General features: G+C 45.7%; 1 protein-coding gene and 1 long non-coding RNA gene across 2 annotated transcripts in view; one reads left to right on the top strand and one right to left on the bottom strand.

Annotated features, from left to right (window-relative positions):
* Positions 1 to 26,778, top strand: part of LOC120406881 (maestro heat-like repeat-containing protein family member 2A) — a 282,231-nt gene that overhangs the window by 29,919 nt on the left and 225,534 nt on the right. The gene's annotated exons all lie outside the window — the stretch shown is intronic.
* On the bottom strand, positions 13,867 to 15,897 carry LOC120407108. Its single transcript, XR_005599794.1, has 3 exons — positions 15,878 to 15,897; positions 15,560 to 15,671; positions 13,867 to 13,890 (listed from the first exon to the last, which is right to left on the bottom strand). It is a non-coding gene; the product is annotated as an uncharacterized LOC120407108 (long non-coding RNA).

Here is a 26,778-nt window from a genome sequence, read left to right as displayed (position 1 = left end):
GTTTGACTGTATCAGCTGCCTTCTCTGTATACAAGGTGAGGAGACCATTAGCAGGTATAAGTAATTCTTCCTCATTAGCAGGTATAAGTAATTCTTCACCTTCTTTCACTGTTGTAATGTCCATTTTTTTGCCTCTCTAGTTCTTTCTGTCCTGTCTGTTGGCACTTAGATAACAGAGTGGTGGGCATCTTGTAAATAGCTCATTAGAAGAGACGATTATGATGTGTAAAGAGTGTGGCACACTTCTGGGAACTGTACAAATAATAAATGGTCTGCACCAGGTAGATAACTGCTCAGTTCCTTAGAGCGTCTCTACACAGGGACACTAAGGAGAGTTAATCCAAATGAACTAAAGGTGTAAATTTTAAAGTGTCATTAAACACGTGTGGATGCTCTGATTCTGAATGAAAATGGCCCTTCTTAATTTTAGTGAATTACATGAATTAAACTAACCTGAAAAAGGCCCCTTTAATTTTAAATAAGTGTGTCCCCAGAGGTGTTTAATGAAGTTTAACTAATGCAGTTTGAAAATGAATTTGGATTAGCTTTCTTGACTATCTCCATGTAGACAAGCCCTTGGTACTAAACATTTTCATTCTCTTTACCCTGCCACTGGCTGTATTGGAGGGGTTTCCTGGACTAATTCTTTAAACAAAAAGTTCTTGCAGCAGCCCTCTGTCATGAGCATTCAAAGCTATTGGAGTAAGTGTAGGCCATTTTCCCATTTGTGAAAGAGTGGGACAGGGGTAGGCAATCTATGGCACGGGTACCGAAGGCGGCAGGTGAGCTGATTTTCAGTGGCACTCACACTGCCCAGGTTCTGGCCACCAGTCCGGGGGGCTCCGCATTTTAATTTAATTTTAAATGAAGCTTCTGAAACATTTTAAAAGCCTTATTTACTTTACATATAACAATAGTTTAGTTATATATTATAGACGTATAGAAAGAGACCTTCTCAAAACATTAAATTATCTTACTGGCACGCGAAACCTTAAATTCGAGTGAATAAATGAAGACTCGGCACAGCACTTCTGAAAGGTTGCCGACCCCTGGCGTAGGATATTCTTTTCACCTAATGGTTAGATGTAAAGGGATAGATCTTGGTTATTATTTAAGGCCATTTCCAATTAGGGTGACCAGACAGCCAATGTGAAACTCATGCAGGACTGGGGTGGGGGATAATATGAGCCTATATAAGAGAGAGACCCCAAAATCGGGACTGTCCCTATAAAATTGGGACATCTGGTCACCCTATTTCTAATTATTATTAATCAGTCCTAAAAAACAGTGTTGGTGATTCAGAAACAGAACAAGGGACTCCAGTCTTTGAGTGTACAACATAGAAATCCCAGCATTGTTTAGAAGTGACGGATGAGCCTGGGTTTCCTGCCAAAGGTTTTGTCCAGCCCCATCTCTTTTACAACGAGAGTTTGGTGGAGGGATTCACTTCTACATTGGAACCCCTCACATCTACCTCCATGAGTTGTACTTGAATGTGAGATTAGATGTAAATAGTGAGAGCAGAGAGGCTACTGAAACCAGACACCCCCAGAAAGCTGCTCCAAGCTGAATACGGTGCTTGTTCAATCCTGTATCAGTCACAATAACATACCACTACTGTTAACTTTCAGACATTTAGGGTGTAATCCCGACTCCATTATAGTCAACAGGAGTTTTGCCGTTGACTTTGATGGGGCCAAGATTTTACACTATGCTGATAACAGCCTAGCACATGGATCCTCCTGTATGAATATCCATGCAGTAGAGGTTCAGTTTCATTAGTCGTTACAGTACTTTTTTTCCTTTTCTCCACTCCAGGCCAGCCCATGAACCTGGGGTCAGCGGAAGAGCTGAGATGTCTCTGTGAAGAACTAACAGCAGCTCCGAACCCCGAGGCTCTGTTTCAGGCATCTTCCAAAATGGCCAGGGTAACTGACTCAAACTTGTGCGGATGTTCTAGTGACCAGACACCCTGCATTTTACATTTATGTTTTCATGATGCCTTTCCATACTTGGAGCGAGCTGTGGGCGAGGGGCATTCGTTGCTAGTAACCAGCAAGATGCTTTTCATAGATGTGTGCTATGAATGCCATGTAAAATCCAGATTCCACAGAATGTTGCATGCCCATGAAAATGCACACGCAGATGCGCACACATGTACCTATCCAGCTATCCATGAGAAAAAACTGTATTAGTGGAACATCAAGCTGAGAACCCATCCAGTCTTCATTCTGTCACCTTGTGGGTTTGCCTTAGCCTATATTTGTGTGCATGCCTCTCTTGACTTCATTGTATATGTTGTAAAAAGATGCAGTGTATCTAAGAGAATACAAACTGGAAACTTACCTCCTGCATATCCAGTACAATGTTGTGCTAACTGTGCAACAGAAGCTTTGCCTCGAACCTGATCTCATTAGTGTAGAATACAAAAATGTAGTATATAGACTATGGAGAGAATTTTAATCCCAAATGGCTAGCTGGACACGAGGCTAATTAACAAATTGTTAATTAATCAGAAGGGTAGCCATGTTAGTCTGGATCTGTAAAAGCAGCAAAGAGTCCTGTGGCACCTTATAGACTAACAGACGTATTGGAGCACGAGCTTTCGTGGGTGAATACCCACTTCGTCGGATGCAATTTGCTGATGCATAGATATTTTTCCATAGAGATATTAGGCCTCCATTTTTACAAGTGCTGGAGCCAAACATCATTGCAGTCTCTCCTGTTTTTGATTTGTTCCCAGGTTGTTAGTGAGTACTTTCCCCCAGAACAGGCCACAGCCTTTATTGAGGCCACAGTGGAAAGTATGCTGTCTGCCAGCCCCACCTGTGCCACGGCAGCTGGACTGTGGATGAAGGTTATACTGAAGGAGTGTGGAGATGCCATGCTTGATAAGGTAAAACGGGAAACTGGAGAGGTTTTCTGCCTAAACTCGAGGCTTTTAGATCTTTGCCCTCATGTGTAATGAACAAAAATCTTGCTGTTTCTCCCCCTCGGACATAGAGTCGATTCCATCTCTGTTCCCACCCTAAACTAGGCAATGGCAGAATCAATAGCAATAGACAGAGAGAATCCAAGGGAAAAGGAAGGTGGTTGGTTATTTATTTGTCTGGCTTGTTGCCACAGTATTCAGCCAAGAAAGGCTTGAAAAACAGACTCTGGGAAAAGACAAGAAGACAGAATGACCGGCACTTGGAGGCATCCAGTTCTTAGGAGGCCTATGGCTAAGGGCTACCTGGATAAAAATAGCCCTGTAGTCATTCCCAGGGAGTCTGGAGCCTGGGCTCTGAGACCCACCCTCTTGCCAGGTTTCAGAGCCTGGGCTCCAGCCCGAGCAGGAACAGCTACACTTTTAGCCACATAGTGCAAGCCCCTCAGGCCCAGGTTGACCTGAGCTCTGAAACTCACTGCTGTGGGATTTTTTTGGTGTGTAGACGTACCCTTTAAGAATAGAAGGAGGGAGGGAGAAAACTATAGTGTCTTTGGGATCCACTATTTATATGCCTTATTCTGGATCCCAGTGCGTTAGGGCTAGATGAAAGGAGCACTCCACAAATCTTCTATCAAGGCTGGTGAAAGGCCTCAGGACAGGGAACCCTCGCAGCAGAACTGCCACGTTTGCACAGTGTTTTAAAGATGTGAAGGGCTAGGAATGAATATGAGAGGTCGTCACCTGTTCATAGTCCCAGGCATTTGCACACTGTGTTTAAAGCACTTGCATATTTTGTGCTTGTGGTTGTTTATGAACTGTGCATCCTTCGAGGCAAATGGTTGCATTTGGCTGCTTAAATCACACCTGCAAAATCTGGGCAGGCAAAGCCTTCTTTTGTGCATGCCAGCTGGTTTATTTAATGCATAGCTGGGCACCACCACATTAAATTACCTGGTATGTACAGGGAAACCCGCTCAGGGGCGGCTCCAGGCCCCAGCACGCAGCGCGTGCTTGGGGCGGCTGCGCGCGGGCGCTCTGCCAGTCACCTGCGGGAGGTCCACCGGAGCCATGGGACCGCAACCGCAGAGCGCGCCCCCTGCGCGTGCCATCGTGCTTGGGGTGGTGAAATGGCTAGAGCCGCCCCTGACCCTGCTATAATGCGCCTGTAATAATGTGAATTCGGCTATAACACGATTGTAAGTGGCTCCGCCGCCCAGGCCAAAAGAAAAAAGCAGCTGGAGCACTGCGCAAACAGAGAGAGAGAAAAAGAGAGAGAGAGAGGCTTTGTGAAGGGAGAGGGCTGGAGTGCCCAAAGGGGAAAAAAAGCAAAAAATGGAATGTGCCTTCCCCACTGCCTCTTCCCACCTGCCCCCGCTTACCCTTTTGGTGAGAAGAGCCACTCTCTCCCCAGCTGCTCCTCGCTCTTCCTCTGCCCGTTGCACGTCTCCCCTGCTCTCCCCAAGTGTTTCCCTCTCTCCCTCCATGGCTGAGAGCCCCCGCTGCTGGAGCTCCACCTTTCAGTTACTGCGGTGGGCAGTTCGCAAATGAAAGTAGTTTTCTGCCCAAGAGAAATCGACCGGCTTGAAACTGACCAGCTTGAAATGGTAAACCCTGCTATACCGCGACCCCACATTTAGCGCGATCCAATTTTTTGGACCCTGATCATCGTGTTATAGCGGGGTTTCGCTGTATGTGTGTGTGTCAGTGTTAATTTTTACAGCCAAGTGTGGGCAATTGTTGTGGGTTAAAGTTACACAGACATATTTGAACGTTTGTTTCTTGAGGAATTTCTAAAAAATCAGCAAATGTCTAAATAAAGGTTTTGATTCTGTAGAATGAATGGAGAGAAAGAAAAAGGGACATTTCTTTCTGGTTTTGTTCCTTCCAGGTGCCAGCTATTGTGGATATAATATATAGCCACATGGCTACTATCCAGGAGGGCAGCTTGAGGCAATTCCTGCTGGAGGCAGTGTCTATTTTAGCTCACCATCACCTAGAGGCAGTGATCTCCAGCCTACTCAGCAACCATCTGCCAATGGACAGGTATATACCGCTACCTATTGCATTCATCTTGGTAAAACATGGATCCCACAGCTTTGCTGGGAGATGTAGGGCTTTATTTAAGCAGCAGACATTTTGGGATAATTCCTGATGGTTAATAGCCTGGAAGGTCCAAGAGCATGGTAAGGTGGGGTGTGGAGAGAAATTAAGTGTCATTCTGTTTCCATTAATTCATAACTGCTTTGACATCCTAAAGACCTAACTTTACTGGTATAACTGGAGTGTATTGTTGGAAACATGTACTTCTCTAGCAGGGCTGGCTCCAGGGCTTTTGCTGCCCCAAGCAGCAAAAAAAGGGTGGGGAATAAAAAAACCCTGCGATCGCGATGTGCAGTCTACTCCTTCGCTCTGAGAAGGAGTGAGGGACCAGCCGCCGAATTGCCACCGAAGACCCAGATGTGCTGCCCTCACCATTGCCTGCCCCAAGCAGCTGCTTGCTGGGCTGGTGCCTGGAACCGGCCTGGCTCTCTAGACACCTGAATTGACCTCACTTTGGAAATTAGCAATTGCTGTTGATTTCCTGGTAGCATGACAGCTTCAAGTCCAATCCCTGGCTGATGACAAAGAATAGGGCCAATATTGTCATCAGACCGCCGCTTGGTATCGGTCAGGGTGTGGCTGCTAGAATAGAGTTGCTGTCCTTGGGATTTAAAACTGGACTGGAAGCAGATCCATCATTTCATTTAAAGGTCCCCAACTGGGTTATCAGTTATCAGTGCTGGAATCTAAGACCATAAGAACGGCCATACTGGGTCAGACCAAAGGTCCATCTAGCCCAGTGTCCTGTCTTCCGACAGTGGCCAGTGCCACATGTCCTAGAGGGAATGAACAGAACAGGTAACTGTCAAATGATCCATCCCCTGTTGCCCAGTCCCAGCTTCTGGCAAACAGAGGGTAGGGACACCCTTTGTGAAGGGGAACTAGGATGGCCATGAATATTCGTTCTCATAATTGTATGTCCAGTTAGTAGAAATGTGGCTTTTCTTTCATCCACTTGCCTTCCAAACCCTGGATCTTTGGGAGCCACATGCTCAGGATTCCATATTTACTGGGAAGTGGGAAAACAGGAACTGAGATTGGTGCTCTGTGTCCTGTCCTTCGGAAGTCTAGTATTAATGGTTAGGCTGCAGTAAGACTAGGTCACTTAACCTAGTTCTGTAACTGGAAACTCAATATTTAAACAGGAGGAGCGTTAAAGGAGGACAGTGCTCCTAACTTTCTCCTCATAGGCAAGGAGAAAAGTTGGTCTTTACTTAAATAGGACGCATTCAGTCTGAGCCACAAAAGTGTCCAGGGTCACATGTAACTTCTGTTAAATTGCAGTTACACCAGTGAGCTGTGGAGATCTCTGGGAGACCCTTGCTTGCCACTCAGGTCCTACAGGTCCTAATAGAAAAATAAAGACGTCAACAAGCCAAGAAGAAAGCATCACCTCAGAGACTGAAACTGACAGGCATTTGGCAGCTGCTGAACCTCTCTCAGTAAGTTAGATGACAGACACGCCTTTCAGGCTTTCCTCTGCCCTGTGACAATCCTGCTGATGGAAAGCTAGAAGTGTGGTAGAATATTGCTGTGTGGGCACTTCTCCTCTGATGTACTGTTTCCCTGAGTCCAGCTCTGCTGTCTGTGGAACAAATACGCAGTTTTAGAGTATGTGGCTGATTTACTTAATAACATCTGGCAATTAGAGAGTCTTTGAACCAGGTTGCTCACAGTGCTTTGCAAATATTCCTTAGGACTCACAACATGCCTTGGTAGGTCATACACATTTTTACAGATGTGGGAAACTGAGCCATGAGTTAAGGGAGTTGCTTGCAGTCATTCAAGTTACCGGCAGAAGTGAAAATTCAGTACAGCAGATATCAGAAGGGGAGAGAGGGTGTGATGGTGTTGGGAGATCTCATTTTTTACCATGCTCTCCTTTCAGGCAACATGTGCCATCTCTGAGGTGGTGTCAGCACAGCAGTCGAGCAAAGCTGTGCAGGAGCTGCTCCCAGAGCTGTTTCCTGTTCTCCTGCAGCAGGTCAGCCGAACCTCAGGACAAAAGATGCCTTTGCCAAGGATAAGCAGCTGGAGCCTATTCCAAAAAGACCAACAACATACTGAGGGCAACCCTTGCCGGTAATTAGAAGGAAGGGAGAGAAACAAAGAATTCCAATAGAGTTGTGTGACACTCCCCAGGAATTTCCAGGGTTATGAGGCACCTTACCATTGCCTGCCCTTAGAGTGAGGAAATCTTGTCTGTGTCTGCTGTGGGTCAGTTCCCTAAAATGACCAGGCTCTGGCAAAACAAGCACTGCCATCCAGGCCTCCTCAGACCCCAGTCTCTTTGTACAGGTTAGTGATAGGCACACACCAACCCCCGAGTCTTCTGACCGTTCCGTATAGTGTCCAGACCTTTATCCACTGAACACCCACAGAATTACCGGGCGTGCTGTTCCCTATGGAACAGTACACACCAGTTTACTTCTTATACTTTAGACTCTGTACTTTATACTTTATTACTTATACTCTATAGTGCAAAACACACAGCACTTAGATATATTTATAGTGCAAACAAGAACAGAGATGGTCAAAGAACAGAATTTCCAGTGACAGTGAGTAAGAATGCAAGCAAAAAATGGTTACATATCAAATGAAATCATAACATGGTCCTAGAGACTAAACTTACCCAACAGGTTAACCTCCTGTCTAAAGATGTTTCTCACCCAACGTTCTCAACCAAGCCTGATAGTGACCCCGCTGTCCGTCTCGCTGTCCATCTACTTCCTAAGTGAAAGATGCCAGGGTGTCTTCTTTGTCCCCCAAATATACTAGAGCAAACCTTTGAGGTGTACCCCAAAATTGGGTCCCCACTCCCTGTCTCCTTCCTGTTAATTCTCTTTCTTTGAAGTTCTCACAGTCCTGAACTGAATGTGAACCCTACATGCTTAATTTACATGTAAACAAACAGATGGAGAAACATTTCTTGCCTTAAAGAAAACCATTTTTTCACCTTTCCTGGTGACTAGTCCCTAGACACAGATCATAAGAATGTAATTTTCAATGCATAGACATGGCTCTTTACACAGCATCTGTAGATGTGTTTCACAATGATATTGGTGACATGAGCTTTTATTTGAGACTCATATGGCAATCTTTTAGTGATCTTTTAGCCCCTTAAACCACTGACTCACTCTGGGAATGTCCGCCTCTGCAAATTCCTCTGTAATTTTAACTGCGGGGTCCAGATTAACTGGCTGGTGCCACGTAACCTATACTCAGGTATGCTCAGGGTGACTCTGAAGAAACTTCCAGAATCATGCAGTCCATGATCTCCCCCACAGTTTGAGTATGTGGCCTTACCAGTAAGTGGTCCAATCTTTCAATTTCTATGCAAATGCACAGAGGCCTAATCCCTCAATCCATCTTTGAACTCTCCATTTCTGGCAGTACTTTTCTGTGGACAGGCCCCACCTCGTCCAGCATGGCTGCCTTAATCACGTCCTAATCTCTTGCCCGCTAATCACTAAGAGCCATATATGTGCTTCCCCGGTTAAATGGGGTTTCAGTCGAAAGGCCCACATTGTTCTGTCCTTGTGAGGTCTCACCGCTGCTCCTTTAAGAGTAACCAAAACCAGATCAGGGTTGTTCGCAGGTCCCATTTACAGATTCTGATCTCCTGTGCCTGGTTTCCATTTCCTGTCACAGGACTTGCCAGACTTTGGAGGAGTTGTTGCCAGACCTGGGCTTGTTCCTGTATAAATTCCTGAAGGCTCTTTTGCTGTTAAACCTACCAGGCAAGCAAAGGCTGTTTTTCTGCCTGGTGGGATTGTTAGAAGGTCTGTGGGGTCTTCTACACCAGCAGTTCTCAACCGGGCCGGTTTTAGGGGGTCCGCCAAGCAGGGCTGGCAGTAGACTAGCTGGGGCTTAGGGCAGAAAGCTGAATCTCTGAGCCCAGCCAGGCTGGAGCCCTGAGGCCCAGCACCTGCACTAAAGCCCCAGCACCCTGTGGAGTTAAAATCTAGAGCCAGGAGCCCCAAACTCTGATGCCTGGCAGGGCAGAGGCCTGGGAGTGGGCCATGGAGTATTTATAGCTTGTTGAGGTGAGAGGAGGCTCAGAAACAGAAAGGTTGAGAACCCCTGTTCTAGACTTCTCCTTGCTGCTTCACCACCCATTTCAGTGTGTTCCCTCCATCACCTGGACTGCCAGACCTCTACCCCGGCTTCTCCAGCAGGCTCTCTATTTGCATAGATAACAGGGAAATCCCTGATGAGCCCCCAGCTGTGACAGAGAGGGGTGTTGCACCCCCACATCTTCTACAAACACAGACCACGTTGAGACTTTCTTGCTTGTAAACACCAACGTGAAGTCTATTTAATCCCCCTACCAATACATAGCACCTTTATCTTGTATCTCAACTTTCTAAACTCTTCTCCAAAATGGGGGGAAGGTGTTTCCACTCAGAGAGCTCACTTTGTCAGGCTCTCCCAGCTTTTTGTCTTTCTGTTTCTCTTTGGGTGACCAGACAGCAAGTGTGAAAAATCAGGACAGGGGGTGGGTGGTAATAGGCACCTGTATAAGAAAAAGCCCCAAATATCGGGATATCTGGTCACCCAAGTTTCTTTCTCTGTCTGTTCCCCTCAAAGGGCTCCTGCCCATGTCCTTTTATACAGTTTCCCTGTTAATGGAATGATTGGTTCCATGACTCACTAGCCCCAATCTGACCTCGTAATCAGCTACACCTCTGTCCAATTAGGCTTTCTGTAAGGAACTGAATTAGTACTAATAGTGACCAGAGTGCTGACTCAAGTGCATACCCTCAGCACTCTGTCACCTCATATCTGGAGATACAACCCCAAAATATCCACTAATGATCACCACATTCTATGCCCCCCAGTTTTTGGGTCCTGATCGTGTATCTTTTTTATATCCTTGTACTCTGCTAGTATCCATACTCCTTGCAGAAAGTGAAAAATGACTGCAAAATTTTGTCCCTAGCAAAACTAGTTATATGAGATGTATGAGACAGAAACATACCTCCTGGCATCAAGTCCTTCCAGGGACACTGGTGTCCAGGATATTGCCAGTGGATGAACTGTCGATGAACAGCAGACCTGACAAGTAACCTGGGCTTCCTGACTCTGTTCAGGCTGCACCTTCCTACCGATTGCTGCAGTTCTGTGCCTCTCTTTTTTCAGGTTTTCTGTCCAAGCGTTAGAATCTGTGCTTTCCAAAGCTAGGAATGAGAGACTGGTGAGAGTGCTCAGGACGCAGAAAACATGGATTCTGCTTGAAAACCCCCAGACTCACCATGAGGGAGTGTGTCTGCTGGTGAGGTAAGAGATCTAAGAGGCATGATTTTATCCTTGGGAATCAGTAGCAAATAGAGTGGCTGAGAGGGAACCTCCAGTTTATAGCTTTGTGGGGGGTGCCCTGGGTGGAAACACACAGCTCCCACCCATAGATATCAGAGCTGTCTGCTCAGAGCAGCGGAGTTTTTGAAGTGTGCAATCGACCCCATAAGTGGTTTTTTGCCTTCCAGTGGTCTGCTAAGATTTGGACTAATAACCCTTGAGATCATCCAGAGCCTCCTCCCCTGGGTGAATTCCCCAATGGAAAACTTCCGAATCACCGGCACAGCTTTCCTTGCCCAGGTAAGACACAGGGCTCCGAAGAGCAGTTTCACCATTAGACCACTGTCTGTTTGCCTTTCTTTTAAGGAGTTGTACAGTTCAGTTCATAGGAGTAACTGTCATTTTAGATAGTAGACTGGTTCCCCCTTTATATGGAAACCTGACAAGGAACTTCATTCTACCTTTCGGAGTCATTCTCTCGCTGATATTTGTATTGCTGTCATTGCCTATACTAGCTACACAACCACAGGTGCTGGCTGAGAGAGATACAGACAGAGTTTGAAGTACTGGACCTCTTCTGCCAAGTCCCAGTGCTGATACTAACCAACAGCTCCTGGTTTTGGTTTCACTCAGCAGATCTTCGGAATGAACCTAGTGTCCTAATACTATAAAACAAGCAACATACAAATACATTCACATCTGTCTTAGGTTCTCATGACTATTGTATCTGAGTACCTCAAAACTCATGTATGTATGTATGTATCCCCACAACACTCCTGGGAGGTAGGGAAGCACTATTATTCCTATTTTACAGGCAGGGAGCTGATGCACAGAAGGGCTAAGTGATTTGCCAAGGTCACCCAGGAAGTCTTTGAGGGAGCAGGAATTTGAACCTGGGTCTCCTAAGTCCTAGACAAGTGTGTTAACTGCTGGACCATCCTCCCTTTCTACAGCCCTCTTCTAACATCTGCATCATATTTCCACTTATGCTAAGTAACTATCTTAGGGGCTCATCTGGTTCTAAGGAAAACAATCGATCTGTGTCTGGGATGGGCTGTTCCTGGGCTTTGAGGCTCCTTACAAGAGGCCCCATGGTCCTGTTGCCCCCTGCCCCAGGAAAAGAGCCACAAATCTGGGTCTGTCTAGAGAGGCCTCATGAGAGCAGCCAATCGGAGCCCATCAGGCTCAGCTAAAAGGAGCTGCAGGGCCTTAGCAGGTCAGTTCCTGCCAGGAACTGGAGGGGCAAGAAACGATGCTGCTCTCTGGCCACAGAAATTCCAGGGATTGCCAGAGTTTGATTCTGGCAGCATTTGCTTAAGTTGGGTTTGCAGGAAGAGAGTCCTTAAGAACTTGAACCTTGAGGTGAGGGTGAAGCTAAAAGTGGCTGGTAGGAAAAAGCAACAATGAACTGAAATCAAGCGGTGCCTAACTACTGTTTACAGGGTCCATGGTTTTGAACTCAGAGTTATGGGCAGGCCTTGGATCCCCTACCACTTACAGTGGCATAAGCCCCAGGAAGGGGACAATGCTTACGGAGAGCTTGAACAAAGAGCAGAATTTCAAGGACCCAGAGTTGGGGCTGGAGACCCTAGTGAGGGCAATGGGACTGTTCTTGACTAGCCCAGAAGGGGTTCATTTGGACTTTGGGACTTAGCCAGAGGCCTGAGCCACAGAAGACTCACTGAGGTCAGCTGGCAGGGTGCACCAGGGGTGAGAAAAGGACTGTGGTACCAGACCTGGCCACTAAGGGGCTCTCAAGAGGTGAGTGGATCCCTATTATAGTGCCCAAAAGGAAAGCTCCATGTTTTTAAGACATTTCTCATTTGTGTGGAATGATAGTTAGTGTGTTATGTGCCACGTATCAGAGGGGTAGCCATATTAGTCTGTATCCACAAGACTGTGGCTATAGGAGGACTCCTTGTTGTTTTTAGTGTATTCTATGCCGGCTCAAATTCTATTCCCAATCTTAAGGATCATATTGGTGCTAATGGACATGTTGATTTTATTTCAGCTAATGACTGATCCCATGCTCAGAGAGAAGAAGTTGCTTAAGAGTGTCTTGCGCATCTTGGAAGAAAGGTCACAGGATAAGAACAGCATTGTCCGTCAGATGGCTGTAAGAGGCCTGGGAAATATAGTCGATGGGGCGCCTGTGAAGGTATGAGAGAATACTGAATAGGATGCAACATAAGTAGAGAATCCAAGGGAAATAATTGCTCAGAGTTTACAGAGGCTGCACACAATGCACTAGGCCAAATTCTGCTCTCACTCTTGAGAGCCTCTTAGTGGCCAGGTCTGGTACCACAGTCCTTTTCTCACCCCTCCTGTGTCTTGCATCTCTTGCAACAGGCAGCAGCTGCTGCTTTTCAGTTTTCCATTGGGGAATTCACAATTGTGGTCTTCCTGGACTGTTACTTCAATGCCGGTTTTAAACTCACGCTGCGGCCGGCAGTGTAGCTGAATGAGGCAGAAAGCTTCTGCCACTTCATGCTTCAAGCTGCCTTGCCATTGTCCTTAAAATTGGGGCTTTCCATGCCCGGCAGGGCTGGCTGGGAGTGAGAAACTCTATTCAGCTTGTTGAGGATAGTACCTGGGCACCCACAAAGATAAAACTGATGTTACAGAACTCTACTGATTAGCTTCTACTCTCACCAGCAGACACACCACTCATTTCAGTGGGGGTTTTTAAGCAGAATCTTTTCGCACACCCACATTATCTTCATCTGAGAAGCAAATGCTTCAGCAGAATCAAACTCTGGCAATCATTCCCAAGAGAATTTCTGTACAGAAAGTCCATCGATTTCACTTGTGCACTGCTCTTCACAAACAGGTTCCTGAGACTGGAGTAAACACCAAGCGAAGTCCCCCAATCCTTGATAGTTCTTGTGACTCTTCTCTGAATCCTCTCTAATTTATCAGCATCCTTCTTGAATTGTGGACATCTGATCTGGACACAGCATTCCAGCAGCACTCACATGAGTGCCATATTCAGAGGGAAAATAACTTCTTTACTCTTCTTCAAGATTCCTCTATTTATGCCTCCAAGGATCATTTCAATCCTTTTGGCCACAACTTCGCATTGGGAGCTTATGTTCAACTGATTATCTGCCATGGCTCAAGTTTTTTCTCAGCATCATTGTTCCCTGGGATAGAGTCTCCGTCCTGTAAGTATGGCCTGCATTTTTGTTCCTAGATGTATACATTTACATATGGTTACATTAAAGTGCACATTGTTTGCTTATGCCCAGTTTACCAAAGGATCCAGCTTGCTCTGTATTGACTGCAAAAAGGTGACTAGGGTATGGGAGAGAGCAGAATTTGGCCTAGTGCATTGTGTGCAGCCTCTGTAAACTCTGAGCAATTATTTCCCTTGGATTCTCTACTTATGTTGCATCCTATTCAGTATTCTCTCATACCTTCACAGGCGCCCCATTGACTATATTTCCCAGGCCTCTTACAGCCATCTGACGGACAATGCTGTTCCTATCCTGTGACCTTTCTTCCAAGATGCAAGACACTCTTAAGCAACTTCTTCTCCTGAGCATGGGATCAGTCATTAGCTGAAATAAAATCAACATGTCCATTAGCACCAATATGATCCTTAAGATTGGGAATAGAATTTGAGCCGGCATAGAATACACTAAAAACAACAAGGAGTCCTCCTATAGCCACAGTCTTGTGGATACAGACTAATATGGCTACCCCTCTGATACGTGGCACATAACACACTAACTTTATCATTCCACACAAATGAGAAATGTCTTAAAACATGCAGCTTTCCTTTTGGGCACTATAATAGGGATCCACTCACCTCTTGAGAGCCCTTAGTGGCCAGGTCTGGTACCACAGTCCTTTCTCACCCCTGGTGCACCCTGCCAGCTGACCTCAGTGAGTCTTCTGTGGCTCAGGCCTCTGGCTAAGTCCCAAAGTCCAAATGAACCCCTTCTGGGCTAGTCAAGAACAGTCCCATTGCCCTCACTAGGGTCTCCAGCCCCAACTCTGGGTCCTTGAAATTCTGCTCTTTGTTCAAGCTCTCCGTAAGCATTGTCCCCTTCCTGGGGCTTATGCCACTGTAAGTGGTAGGGGATCCAAGGCCTGCCCATAACTCTGAGTTCAAAACCATGGACCCTGTAAACAGTAGTTAGGCACCGCTTGATTTCAGTTCATTGTTGCTTTTTCCTACCAGCCACTTTTAGCTTCACCCTCACCTCAAGGTTCAAGTTCTTAAGGACTCTCTTCCTGCAAACCCAACTTACAAATGCTGCCAGAATCAAACTCTGGCAATCCCTGGAATTTCTTGCCCCTCCAGTTCCTTGCAGGAACTGACCTGCTAAGGCCCTGCAGCTCCTTTTAGCTGAGCCTGATGGGCTCCGATTGGCTGCTCTCATGAGGCCTCTCTAGACAGACCCAGATTTGTGGCTCTTTCCTGGGGCAGGGTGCAGTAGGACCATGGGGCCTCTTGTAAGGAGCCTCAAAGCCCAGGAACAGCCCATCCCAGACACAGATCGATTGTTTTCCTTAGAACCAGATGAGCCCCTAAGATAGTTACTTAGCATAAGTGGAAATATGATGCAGATGTTAGAAGAGGGCTGTAGAAAGGAGGATGGTCCAGCAGTTAACACACTTGTCTAGGACTTAGGAGACCCAGGTTCAAATTCCTGCTCCTCAAAGACTTCCTGGGTGACCTTGGCAAATCACTTAGCCCTTCTGTGCATCAGCTCCTGCCTGTAAAATAGGAATAATAGTGCTTCCCTACCTCCCAGGAGTGTTGTGGGGATACATACATACATAATGAGTTTTGAGGTACTCAGATACAATAGTCATGAGAACCTAAGACAGATGTGAATGTATTTGTATGTTGCTTGTTTTATAGTATTAGGACACTAGGTTCATTCCGAAGATCTGCTGAGTGAAACCAAAACCAGGAGCTGTTGGTTAGTATCAGCACTGGGACTTGGCAGAAGAGGTCCAGTACTTCAAACTCTGTCTGTATCTCTCTCAGCCAGCACCTGTGGTTGTGTAAATAGTATAGGCAATGACAGCAACACAAATATCAGCTTAGAGACCAGACCCAAGGTAGAACGAAGTCTTTGGTCGGCTCTATATAAAGGGGGAACTAGTCTATCATCTAAATGACAGTTACCCAGAATTGAACTGTACAACTCTCAAAGAAAGGCAAACAGACAGTGGTCTAATGGTGAAACTGCTCTTCGGAGCCCTGTGTCTTACCTGGGCAAGGAAAGCTGTGCCGGTGATTCGGAAGTTTTCCATTGGGGAATTCACCCAGGGGAGGAGGCTCTGGATGATCTCAAGGGTTATTAGTCCAAATCTTAGCAGACCACTGGAAGGCAAAAAACCACTTATGGGGTCGATTGCACACTTCAAAAACTCAGCTGCTCTGAGCAGACAGCTCTGATATCTATGGGTGGGAGCTGTGTGTTTCCACCCAGGGCATCCCCCACAAAGCTATAAACTGGAGGTTCCCTCTCAGCCACTCTATTTGCTACTGATTCCCAAGGATAAAATCATGCCTCTTAGATCTCTTACCTCACCAGCAGACACACTCCTCATGGTGAGTCTGGGGTTTTCAAGCAGAATCCATGTTTTCTGCGTCCTGAGCACTCTCACCAGTCTCTCATTCCTAGCTTTGGAAAGCACAGATTCTAACGCTTGGACAGAAAACCTGGGGAAAGAGAGGCACAGAACTGCAGCAATCGGTAGGAAGGTGCAGCCTGAACAGAGTCAGGAAGCCCAGGTTACTTGTCAGGTCTGCTGTTCATCGACAGTTCATCCACTGGCAATATCCTGGACACCAGTGTCCCTGGAAGGACTTGATGCCAGGAGGTATGTTTCTGTCTAATACATCTCATATAACTAGTTTTGCTAGGGACAAAATTTTGCAGTCATTTTTCACTTTCTGCAAGGAGTATGGATACTAGCAGAGTACAAGGATATAAAAAAGATACACGATCAGGACCCAAAACTGGGGGCATAGAATGTGGTGATCATTACTAGTGGATATTTTGGGGTTGTATCTCCAGATATGAGGTGACAGAGTGCTGAGGGTATGCACTTGAGTCAGCACTCTGGTCACTATTAGTACTAATTCAGTTCCTTACAGAAAGCCTTCCAATTGGACAGAGTGGGGTGAAGGTAGCTGATTACTAGGTCAGATTAGCTAGTGAGTCATGTGGAACCAATCATTCCATTGGCAACAGTAAAACTGTATAAAAGGACATGGGCAGGAGATTTCCTTGAGGGGAAACAGACAAAGAGAAAGAAACTTCTGGGGTGACCAGATATCCCATATTTGGGCTTTTTTCATACAGGTGCCTATTACCACCCACTCCCTGTCCTGATTTCTGCTTCACACTTGCTGTCTGGTCACTTCCAAAGAGAAACAGAAAGACAAAAGCTGGGAGAGCCTGACAAGTGAGTTTCTCTGAGTGGAAACACCTTCTCATTTTGGTAAGAAGAGTTTAGAATGCTGGAGATACAAGATAGCAAAGGTGCTATGTATTGGTAGGGGATTAAATAGACTTCACGTTGGTGTTTACAAGCTGTTGAAAGTTCTCAACGTGGCTCAGCTTGTAGAAGATGTAAGTAACACCCTTCTCTTCTTGGTCGCAAAGCAGTTGGCTCATCAGGGATTTCTGTTATCTATGCAAATAGAGGAGCTGCGGGAGAAGCCGGCAGAGGTCTGGCAGTCCAGGTGGATGGAGTGGAACACACTGGAAATGGGTGGTGAAGCAGCAAGGGAGAAGTTCATAGAACAGGGTTCTCAACCTTTCTGTTTTGGAGCTCTCCTCTCACCTCAACAAGCTATAAATACTCCATGGCCCACTCTCAGGCTCTCTGCCTCTGCCAGGCACTGGGGAGCTTGGGGCTCCTGCTCAGATTTTTAACTCCACAGGTGCAGGCTGGGGCTTTAGTGTGTGTGCTGGGCCTCAGGGTTCCAGCCTGGGCAGCCCAGAGATTCAGCTTTCTGCCCTAAGCTCCCAGCTTGCTCCAGTCACTGCCAGCTCCTGCTTACGGACTCCCAAACGCCCGGTTGAGAACTGCTGGTGTAGAAGAATTCTACACACCTTCAACAATCCTACCAGGCAGAAAATGCCTTGCTTGCCTGGTAGTTTACAGCAAAAGAGCCTTCTTAGAATTTATATAGGAATGCTCAGGTCTGGCAACAACTCTCCAAAGTCTGGCAAGCCCTGTGACAGGAAATGAAACCAGGCACAGAGATCAGATCAAATGAATTTCATGAACAACCCTGATCTGGCTTTTTTGCTTACTTCTTGTAAAGGAGCAGCGAGACCACATGACAGAACAATGTGGGCCTTTCGACTGACAATCCCATTTAACCGGGAAGTACATATATGGCTCTAGTGATTAGCGGGCAAGAGATTAGATAGTGATTAATAGCAAATGCCATGTTGGACGAGGTGTCTGTCCACAGAAAATACAGAAATGGAGAGTTCAAAGATGTGATTGAGGGCTTAGGGCCTCTGTGCATTTGCATAGAAATTGAAAAAGATTGGCCATTTCATTGGTAAGGCCATCACTAAACTGTGGGGATCATGGACTGCATGACTTCTGGAAGTTTCTTCAGAGTCACCCTGAGTAAATTGAGTATAGTTACGTGGCACCAGCCAAATAATCTGGACCCCAGTTAAAATTACAGAGGAATTTGCAGAGGCGACATTCCCAGAGTGAGTCAGTGGCTTCCATAAGCAAAAAGATCACTAAAAGACTGCCATATGATTCCCAAATGTGCTCATGTCATCAATATCATTGTGAAACACATCTACAGATGCAAAAGAGCCATGCCCAGCATTGAAAATTACATTTCTTATGATCTGTGTCTAGGGACAATACCAGGAAAGGAAAATGGTTTTTGCTGCAAGAAATGTTTCTCCATCTGTTTGTTTACATGTAAATTGCTATGTAGGTCTACATTCAGTTCAGGACTGTGAGGAATTTGTGTGAAAGAGAATTAACAGGAAGGAGACAGGGAGGGGACCTAATTTAGTACACCCCAAAGGTCGCTCTAGTATATTTGTGGGACAAAGAAGATAATTCTGGCATCTTTCACTTAGAAGTGATATGAATAGACTTAATAGCTGGCCAATTATCAGGCTCATGAGAATGTTGGGTGAGAAATATCTTAGACAGAAAGTAATTCTGTTGCAAGCTTAGCCTCTAGGACCATGTTATGATTTCTATTTGGATATGTAACTATTTTTGCTTGCATTCCTACTCACTGTCACTTCTGGAAATGGCTTTTGGACCATCTCTGTTCCTCTGTTGTTCCTATAAATACACCTAAGTGCAAAGCTTAAAATTATAGAGTATACACAGCAAAGTACAGAGTTCAAAGTATAATAAGTAAATTGCGTGTACTGTTCCATAAACAGCACGTCCGTAATTCTGTGTGTTCAGGATAAAGGTCTGACATCATACGGAACGGTCAGAAGACTCTGGGCAAAGCCACACACCCTGTGTTGCAGATTGGGGTCTGAGGAGTTTCTGGATGGCAGCAAGTGTTTTTGTTGTGAGCTGGCTATTTTAGGAATTGACCTACAGCAGACATACAGCATACATTTCAGCCTATGGCAGGCAATGGCAGTTTACACCCTGAAATTTTTGGGGAGTGTCACACAACTCTATTGGAATTCTTTGTTTCCCTCCCTTCCTTCTAATTACCGGCAAGGGTTGCCCTCAGTATGTTGTTGGTCTTTTTGGAATAGGCTCCAGCTGCTTATCCTTGGCAAAGGCATCTTTTGTCCTGAGGTTCGGCTGACCTGCTGCAGGAGAACAGGAAACAACTCTGGGAGCAGCTCCTGCACAGCTTTGCTCGACTGCTGTGCTGACACCACCTCAGAGATGGCACATGTTGCCTGAAAGGAGAGCATGGTAAAAAATGAGGAGATCTCCCAACACCATCACACCCTCTCTCCCCTTCTGATATCTGCTGTACTGAATTTTCACTTCTGCCGGTAACTTGAATGACTGCAAGCAACTCCCTTAACTCATGGCTCAGTTTCCCACATCTGTAAAAATGTGTATGACCTACCAAGGCATGTTGTGAGTCCTAAGGAATATTTGCAAAGCACTGTGAGCAACCTGGTTCAAAGACTCTCTAATTGCCAGATGTTATTAAGTAAATCAGCCACATACTCTAAAACTGCGTATTTGTTCCACAGACAGCAGAGCTGGACTCAGGAAACAGTACATCAGAGGAGAAGTGCCCACACAGCAATATTTACCAAGATGAATGCAATAGGTGGAGCGTATATACCTGTCCACATCGGGCATGGTTGCTGAGTAGCTGGAGATCACTGCCTCTAGGTGATGGTGAGCTGTAAAGAGACACTGCCTCCAGCAGGAATTGCCTCAAGCTGCCCTCCTGATAGCAGCCATGTGGCTATATATCCACAAATAGCTTACACCTGAAGGAACAAAACCAGAAAGAAATGTCCCTTTTTCTTTTCTTCCATTCATCTTACAGAATCAAAACCTTATTTAGATACTTGCTGATTTTTTAGAAATTCTCAAGAAACAACTGCTCAAATATGTCTGTGTAACTTTAACCCACAACAATTGCCCACACTTGGCTGTAAAAATTGAACACCTGACACACACACATACAGTGAAAGCCCGCTATAACGGCTGACGATCAGGTCCAAAAAATTGGACTCGCGCTTAAATGTGGGGTCGCTGTATAGCAGGGTTTACCATTTCAAGCTGGTCATTTCCTAACTGGCCGCATTTCTCTTGGGCAGAAAACTACTTTCATTTCCCCATGTAACTGCCCACCGCAGTAACTGAAAAAGGGTGGAGCTCCAGCAGCGGGGCTCTCAGCCATGGAGGGCAGAGAGGAAACACTTGGGGAGAGCAGGAGACGTGGTAACGGGCAGAGGAAGAGAGCGAGGAGCAGCTGGGGAGAGGAGGGCTCTTCTCACCAAAAAGGGTAATGGGGCAGGTGGGAAGAGGCAGTGGGGAAGGCACATTCCATTTTTGCTTTTTTTCCCTTGGGGGCACTCCAGCCCCTCTCCCTTCACAGCTCTCTCTCTCTCTTTCTCTCTCTCTTTGCACTTCCGCAGCCCAGCTGCTTTTTCTTTTTGGCCTAAAGTGCCGGAGCCACCTTACAATCGTGCAAGATAGCCGAATTCGCATTATTACGGGCGATTATAGCAGGGCTCAGGCGGCTCTAGCCATTTCACCACTCCCAAGCACGAGTGAGACAGACGAGCGGGGCGCTTGCCGGGTTGCCTGGTCCCACGGCCCGTGGGACCTCCCGCAGGTGACTGGCAGAGCGCCTCAAGGCATGCCGCTTCCAAGCACGCGCTGCCGTGCTGGCCTGAGCCGCCTCTGAGCGGGCTTCTGTACATACCAGGTAATTTAATGTGGTGGTGCCCAGCTATGCATTAAATAAACCAGCTGGCATGCACAAAAGAAGGCTTTGCCTTCGCCCAGATTTTGCAGGTGTGATTTAAGCAGCCAAATGCAACCATTTGCCTCGAAGGATGCACAGTTCATAAACAACCACAAGCACAAAATATGCAAGTGCTTTAAACACAGTGTGCAAATGCTCTGGGACTATGAACAGGTGACGACTCCTCTCATATCTCATTCCTAGCCCTTCACATCTTTAAAACACTGTGCAAACGTGGCAGTTCTGCTACGAGGGTTCCTGTCCTGAGGCCTTTCACCAGCCTTGATAGAAGATTTGTGGAGTGCTCTTCATCTAGCCCTAACACTGGGATCCAGAATAAGGCATATAAATAGTGGATCCCAAAGACACTATAGTTTTCTCCCTCCCTCCTTCTATTCTTAAAGGGTACGTCTACACACCAAAAAATCCTACAGCAGTGAGTTTCAGAGCTCAGGTCAACCTGGGCCTGAGGGGCTGCACTATGTGGCTAAAAGTGTAGCTGTTCCTGCTCGGGCTGGAGCCCAGGCTCTGAAACCTGGCAAGAGGGTGAGTCTCAGAGCCCAGGCCCAGACTCCCGGGAATGACTACAGGGCTATTTTTATCCAGGTAGCCCTTAGACATAGGCCTCCTAAGAACTGGATGCCTCCAAGTGCCGGTCATTCTGTCTTCTTGTCTTTTCCACAGAGTCTGTTTTTTCAAGCCTTTCTTGGCTGGAATACTGTGGCAACAAGCCAGACAAATAAATAACCAACCACCTTCCTTTTCCTTGGATTCTCTCTGTCTATTGCTATTGATTCTGCCATTGCCTAGTTTAGGGTGGGAACAGAGATGGAATCGACTTATGTCCGAGGGGAGAAACAGCAAGATTTTTGTTCATTACACATGAGGGCAAAGATCTAAAAGCCTCGAGTTTAGGCAGAAAACCTCTCCAGTTTCCCGTTTACCTTATCAAGCATGGCATCTCCACACTCCTTCAGTATAACCTTCATCCACAGTCCAGCTGTCGTGGCACAGGTGGGGCTGGCAGACAGCATACTTTCCACTGTGGCCTCATAAAGGCTGTGGCCTGTTCTGGGGGAAAGTACTCACTAACAACCTGGGAACAAATCAAAAACAGGAGAGACTGCAATGATGTTTGGCTCCAGCACTTGTAAAAATGGAGACCTAATAGCTCTATGGAAAAATATCTATGCATCAGCAAATTGCATCCACGAAGTGGGTATTCACCCACAAAGCTCGTGCTCCAACACGCCTGTTAGTCTATAAGGTGCCACAGGACTCTTTGCTGCTTTTACAGATCCAGACTAACATGGCTACCCTTCTGATTAATTAACAATTTGTTAATTAGCCTCGTGTCCAGCTAGCCATTTGGGATTAAAATTCTCTCCATAGTCTATATACTACATTTTTGTATTCTACACTAATGAGATCAGGTTCGAGGCAAAGCTTCTGTTGCACAGTTAGCACAACATTGTACTGAATATGCAGGAGGTAAGTTTCAGTTTGTATTCTCTTAGATACACTGCATCTTTTACAACATATACAATGAAGTCAAGAGAGGCATGCACACAAATATAGGCTAAGGCAAACCCACAAGGTGACAGAATGAAGACTGGATTTGTTCTCAGCTTGATGTTCCACTAATACAGTTTTTTCTCATGGATAGCTGGATAGGTACATGTGTGCGCATCTGTGTGTGCATTTTCATGGGCGTGCAACATTCTGTGGAATCTGGATTTTACATGGCATTCATAGCACACATCTATGAAAAGCATCTTGCTGGTTACTAGTAACGAATGCCCTCGCCCACAGCTCGCCTCCAAGTCACGGAAAGGCATCATGAAAGCGTAAATGTAAAATGCAGGGTGTCTGGTCACTAGAACATCCGCACAAGTTTTTGAGTCAGTTACCCTGGCCATTTTGGAAGATGCCTGAAACAGAGCCTCGGGGTCCGGAGCTGCTGTTAGTTCTTCACGGAGACATCTCAGCTCCTCTTCCACTGACCCCAGGTTCATGGGCTGGCCTGGAGTGGAGAAAAGGAAAAAAAGTACTGTAACGACTAATGAAACTGAACCTCTACTGCATGGATATTCATACAGGAGGATCCATGTGCTAGGCTGTTATCAGCATAGTGTAAAATCTTGGCCCCATCAAAGTCAACGGCAAAACTCCTGTTGACTATAATGGAGTCGGATTACACCCTAAATGTCTGAAAGTTAACAGTAGTGGTATGTTATTGTGACTGATACAGGATTGAACAAGCACCGTATTCAGCTTGGAGCAGCTTTCTGGGTGTCTGGTTTCAGTAGCCTCTCTGCTCTCACTATTTACATCTAATCTCACATTCAAGTACAACTCATGGAGGTAGATGTGAGGGGTTCCAATGTAGAAGTGAATCCTCCACCAAACTCTCGTTGTAAAAGAGATGGGGCTGGACAAAACCTTCGGCAGGAAACCCAGGCTCATCCGTCACTTCTAAACAATGCTGGGATTTCTATGTTGTACACTCAAAGACTGGAGTCCCTTGTTCTGTTTCTGAATCACCAACACTGTTTTTTAGGACTGCTTAATAATAATTAGAAATAGGGTGACCAGATGTCCCAATTTTATAGGGACAGTCCCGATTTTGGGGTCTCTCTCTTATATAGGCTCATATTATCCCCCACCCCAGTCCTGCATGAGTTTCACATTGGCTGTCTGGTCACCCTAATTGGAAATGGCCTTAAATAATAACCAAGATCTATCCCTTTACATCTAACCATTAGGTGAAAAGAATATCCTACGTCAGGGGTCGGCAACCTTTCAGAAGTGCTGTGCCGAGTCTTCATTTATTCACTCGAATTTAAGGTTTCGCGTGCCAGTAAGATAATTTAATGTTTTGAGAAGGTCTCTTTCTATAAGTCTATAATATATAACTAAACTATTAGTTATATATTGCATCTGAAGAAGTGGGTATTCACCCACGAAAGCTCATGCTGCAGAACGTCTGTTAGTCTATAAGGTGCCACAGGATTCTTTGTTGCTTTAACTAAACTATTGTTATATGTAAAGTAAATAAGGCTTTAAAAATGTTTCAGAAGCTTCATTTAAAATTAAATTAAAATGCGGAGCCCCCCGGACTGGTGGCCAGAACCTGGGCAGTGTGAGTGCCACTGAAAATCAGCTCACGTGCCGCCTTCGGTACCCGTGCCATAGATTGCCTACCCCTGTCCCACTCTTTCACAAATGGGAAAATGGCCTACACTTACTCCAATAGCTTTGAATGCTCATGACAGAGGGCTGCTGCAAGAACTTTTTGTTTAAAGAATTAGTCCAGGAAACCCCTCCAATACAGCCAGTGGCAGGGTAAAGAGAATGAAAATGTTTAGTACCAAGGGCTTGTCTACATGGAGATAGTCAAGAAAGCTAATCCAAATTCATTTTCAAACTGCATTAGTTAAACTTCATTAAACACCTCTGGGGACACACTTATTTAGAATTAAAGGGGCCTTTTTCAGGTTAGTTTAATTCATGTAATTCACTAAAATTAAGAAGGGCCATTTTAATTCAGAAATAGAGCATCCACACGTGTTTAATGACACTTTAAAATTTACACCTTCGTTCATTTGGATTAACTCTCCTTAGTGTCCCTGTGTAGAGAAGCTCTAAGGAACTGAGCAGTTATCTACCTGGTGCAGACCATTTATTATTTGTACAGTTCCCAGAAGTGTGCCACACTCTTTACACATCATAATCGTCTCTTCTAATGAGCTATTTACAAGATGCCCACCACTCTGTTATCTAAGTGCCAACAGACAGGACAGAAAGAACTAGAGAGGCAAAAAAATGGACATTACAACAGTGAAAGAAGGTGAAGAATTACTTATACCTGCTAATGAGGAAGAATTACTTATACCTGCTAATGGTCTCTCACCTTGTATACAGAGAAGGCAGCTGATACAGTCAAACACCCACTGACGAGACGAGGCCAGTGAATCACAGCTGTATGGTGCTATTGCTCCAATCAGAGATCCAAACTGATGAAAAGTTTCCTGAGTCTAATTAAAAAAGAATGAAGAATGAACGTTCTCCAGCTGTACTGGACTTCACTTGCCATCTTTATTGTTGATACCAGTCAGCTCTGTGTTTTTGGGGAACCAGGGCACAGTATCTAGCTTGTGTGACTCATGAAGGACACCCCCAATTCCCATCTCTCTTTGAACCAAAACCGATCAGAGAAAAGGCTTGCAGAGAACAATGAAGGGTTTGGGGAGACATACCTAGACGCCTCCTGACAAGGGTGACAAGATTAAGACATCTCCATTTGCATACAGAATGAAGAACAGAGACAACTCCGCATGCCTCAACTGCATGAAAGATGGAATAGGGATTAGCATAAAGAATGAAGAACAGAGAACCGCACTGAACTCTGGGACCAGAAAGCAGGGACGCATTGAATCATGGGAATCCCTGCTCCAGATGCTAATGAACCTACGCCTGCACACACTCAGCTCAGCAATTATCAGACCAATTCTAGTAATAAATCTTTGACTCATATCCCAAAATACTGAAGCAGCCTAGTTGCCTTGTGAGCTCCCCGGAAGAAAACAACACCCATAGCCAAGAATGATCAGCTCCTATTGTCTAGCCTAAAGAAAACCCTTGAGCCATCAGTTTACCCATAAACAAATCTAGTGTTCTCCCTTCAACCACTGTATTTTCTCTACAAACTCCCCTACCTATGCCCAAGAAAGGGTTCTGATGTATAGACCCAAACTCTGCATCAGTTCCACTGGGATTCCACCTCCTGACTGATCGTGCTGGGGGCTCTGCCTGTCTCCAGCACTCAGGACCCTGAGCTACCACCATCACCTGGGAACCCCGACCAGTTCAAGCCTCATGGAGTGGGTGAGATCCATCTCTCTCTCTCTGTTTTCTTTCCTACCTCAGGGATTAACCTTTAAAATGTAGCTGCTATGTTTGTTTAGCCCTCCTGGTGTGGTTATCACTATGATTCAATCAATAACTGTTATGGGTCAGCTGGTTGCTTCTCTCTCTCTCTATCAATTTGAGATTTTTGTGTTTTTAGCTTCCCCCATTTACTCTGCAGCAACACTTCTTGTACCTAAGCTAAAGATCCCTGTAGTGCCCCAAAATACTGTGGGGTTTGCTCATCAAATGGGTTACTACCAGTACAACTGTAATGTGAAAGTGTGATAGGAATGTGTTAAACTTGGGGCACATAAGTGGGTGCGGGAGCAGTGGAAAGTGCTGCTGAACCCAGCCTGTTGAGACCAGGGGCATGAGGGTACCAGCTTGAAACTGCTGCTTAACCCAGCCCACTGAACACAGGGACATATGAGGGGGATCAGCTGGGGAGTGCTGATTGACTTGCTCTGCTAGTGTGTGCGCATGTTCGTCTAGTTCTAGTTATTAGCCCTGGGGAACCTAGGTCCTGCAGGAGAGCTCCATTGGGAGGGGACTTGTAGAAGGAAGGAGTAGAACACACAAGTGACATAAGCAGCACATTAATAAAATTACAGAACCGCCCCACCCCTCCCTTCCCCCACAGAAGAGTAACCCTAATTAATGAGCCTCCCCAAAGTAACGGGCATGTCTGGTAACATTGTGCCTCTGATTCCTGTACTGAACTGGGTAACGCACATTGGAAAATATAATCCCAATTGTACATACAAACGGATGGGGTCTAAATTAGCTGTTATCACTCAAAGAAGAGACCTCAGAGTCATTGTGTACAGTTCTCTGAAAGCATCTGCTCCACATGCCGTCAAAAACGCTAACAACATGTTAGGAACCATTAGGAAGCGGATCGATAATAAGGCAGTATAGTAAAAATCATTATTCCGCTATAGAAATCTACAGTACCCCACACCTTGAATACTGCATGCAGTTTTGCTCATCTCACCTCAAAAAGATATTTTAGAACTGGAAGAAATACAGAGAAGAGTAACAAAAATTATTAGGCATATGGGACAACTTCTCATATAAGGAGAGATTAAAAGACAGGGACTTTTCA

Source organism: Mauremys reevesii, linkage group 5 (genome assembly GCF_016161935.1).
Source record: "Mauremys reevesii isolate NIE-2019 linkage group 5, ASM1616193v1, whole genome shotgun sequence".
NCBI lineage: Eukaryota > Metazoa > Chordata > Testudines > Geoemydidae > Mauremys > Mauremys reevesii.
The sequence above is the reverse complement of the archived record's forward strand: the minus strand, read 5'-3'. Positions and strand labels throughout refer to the sequence as shown.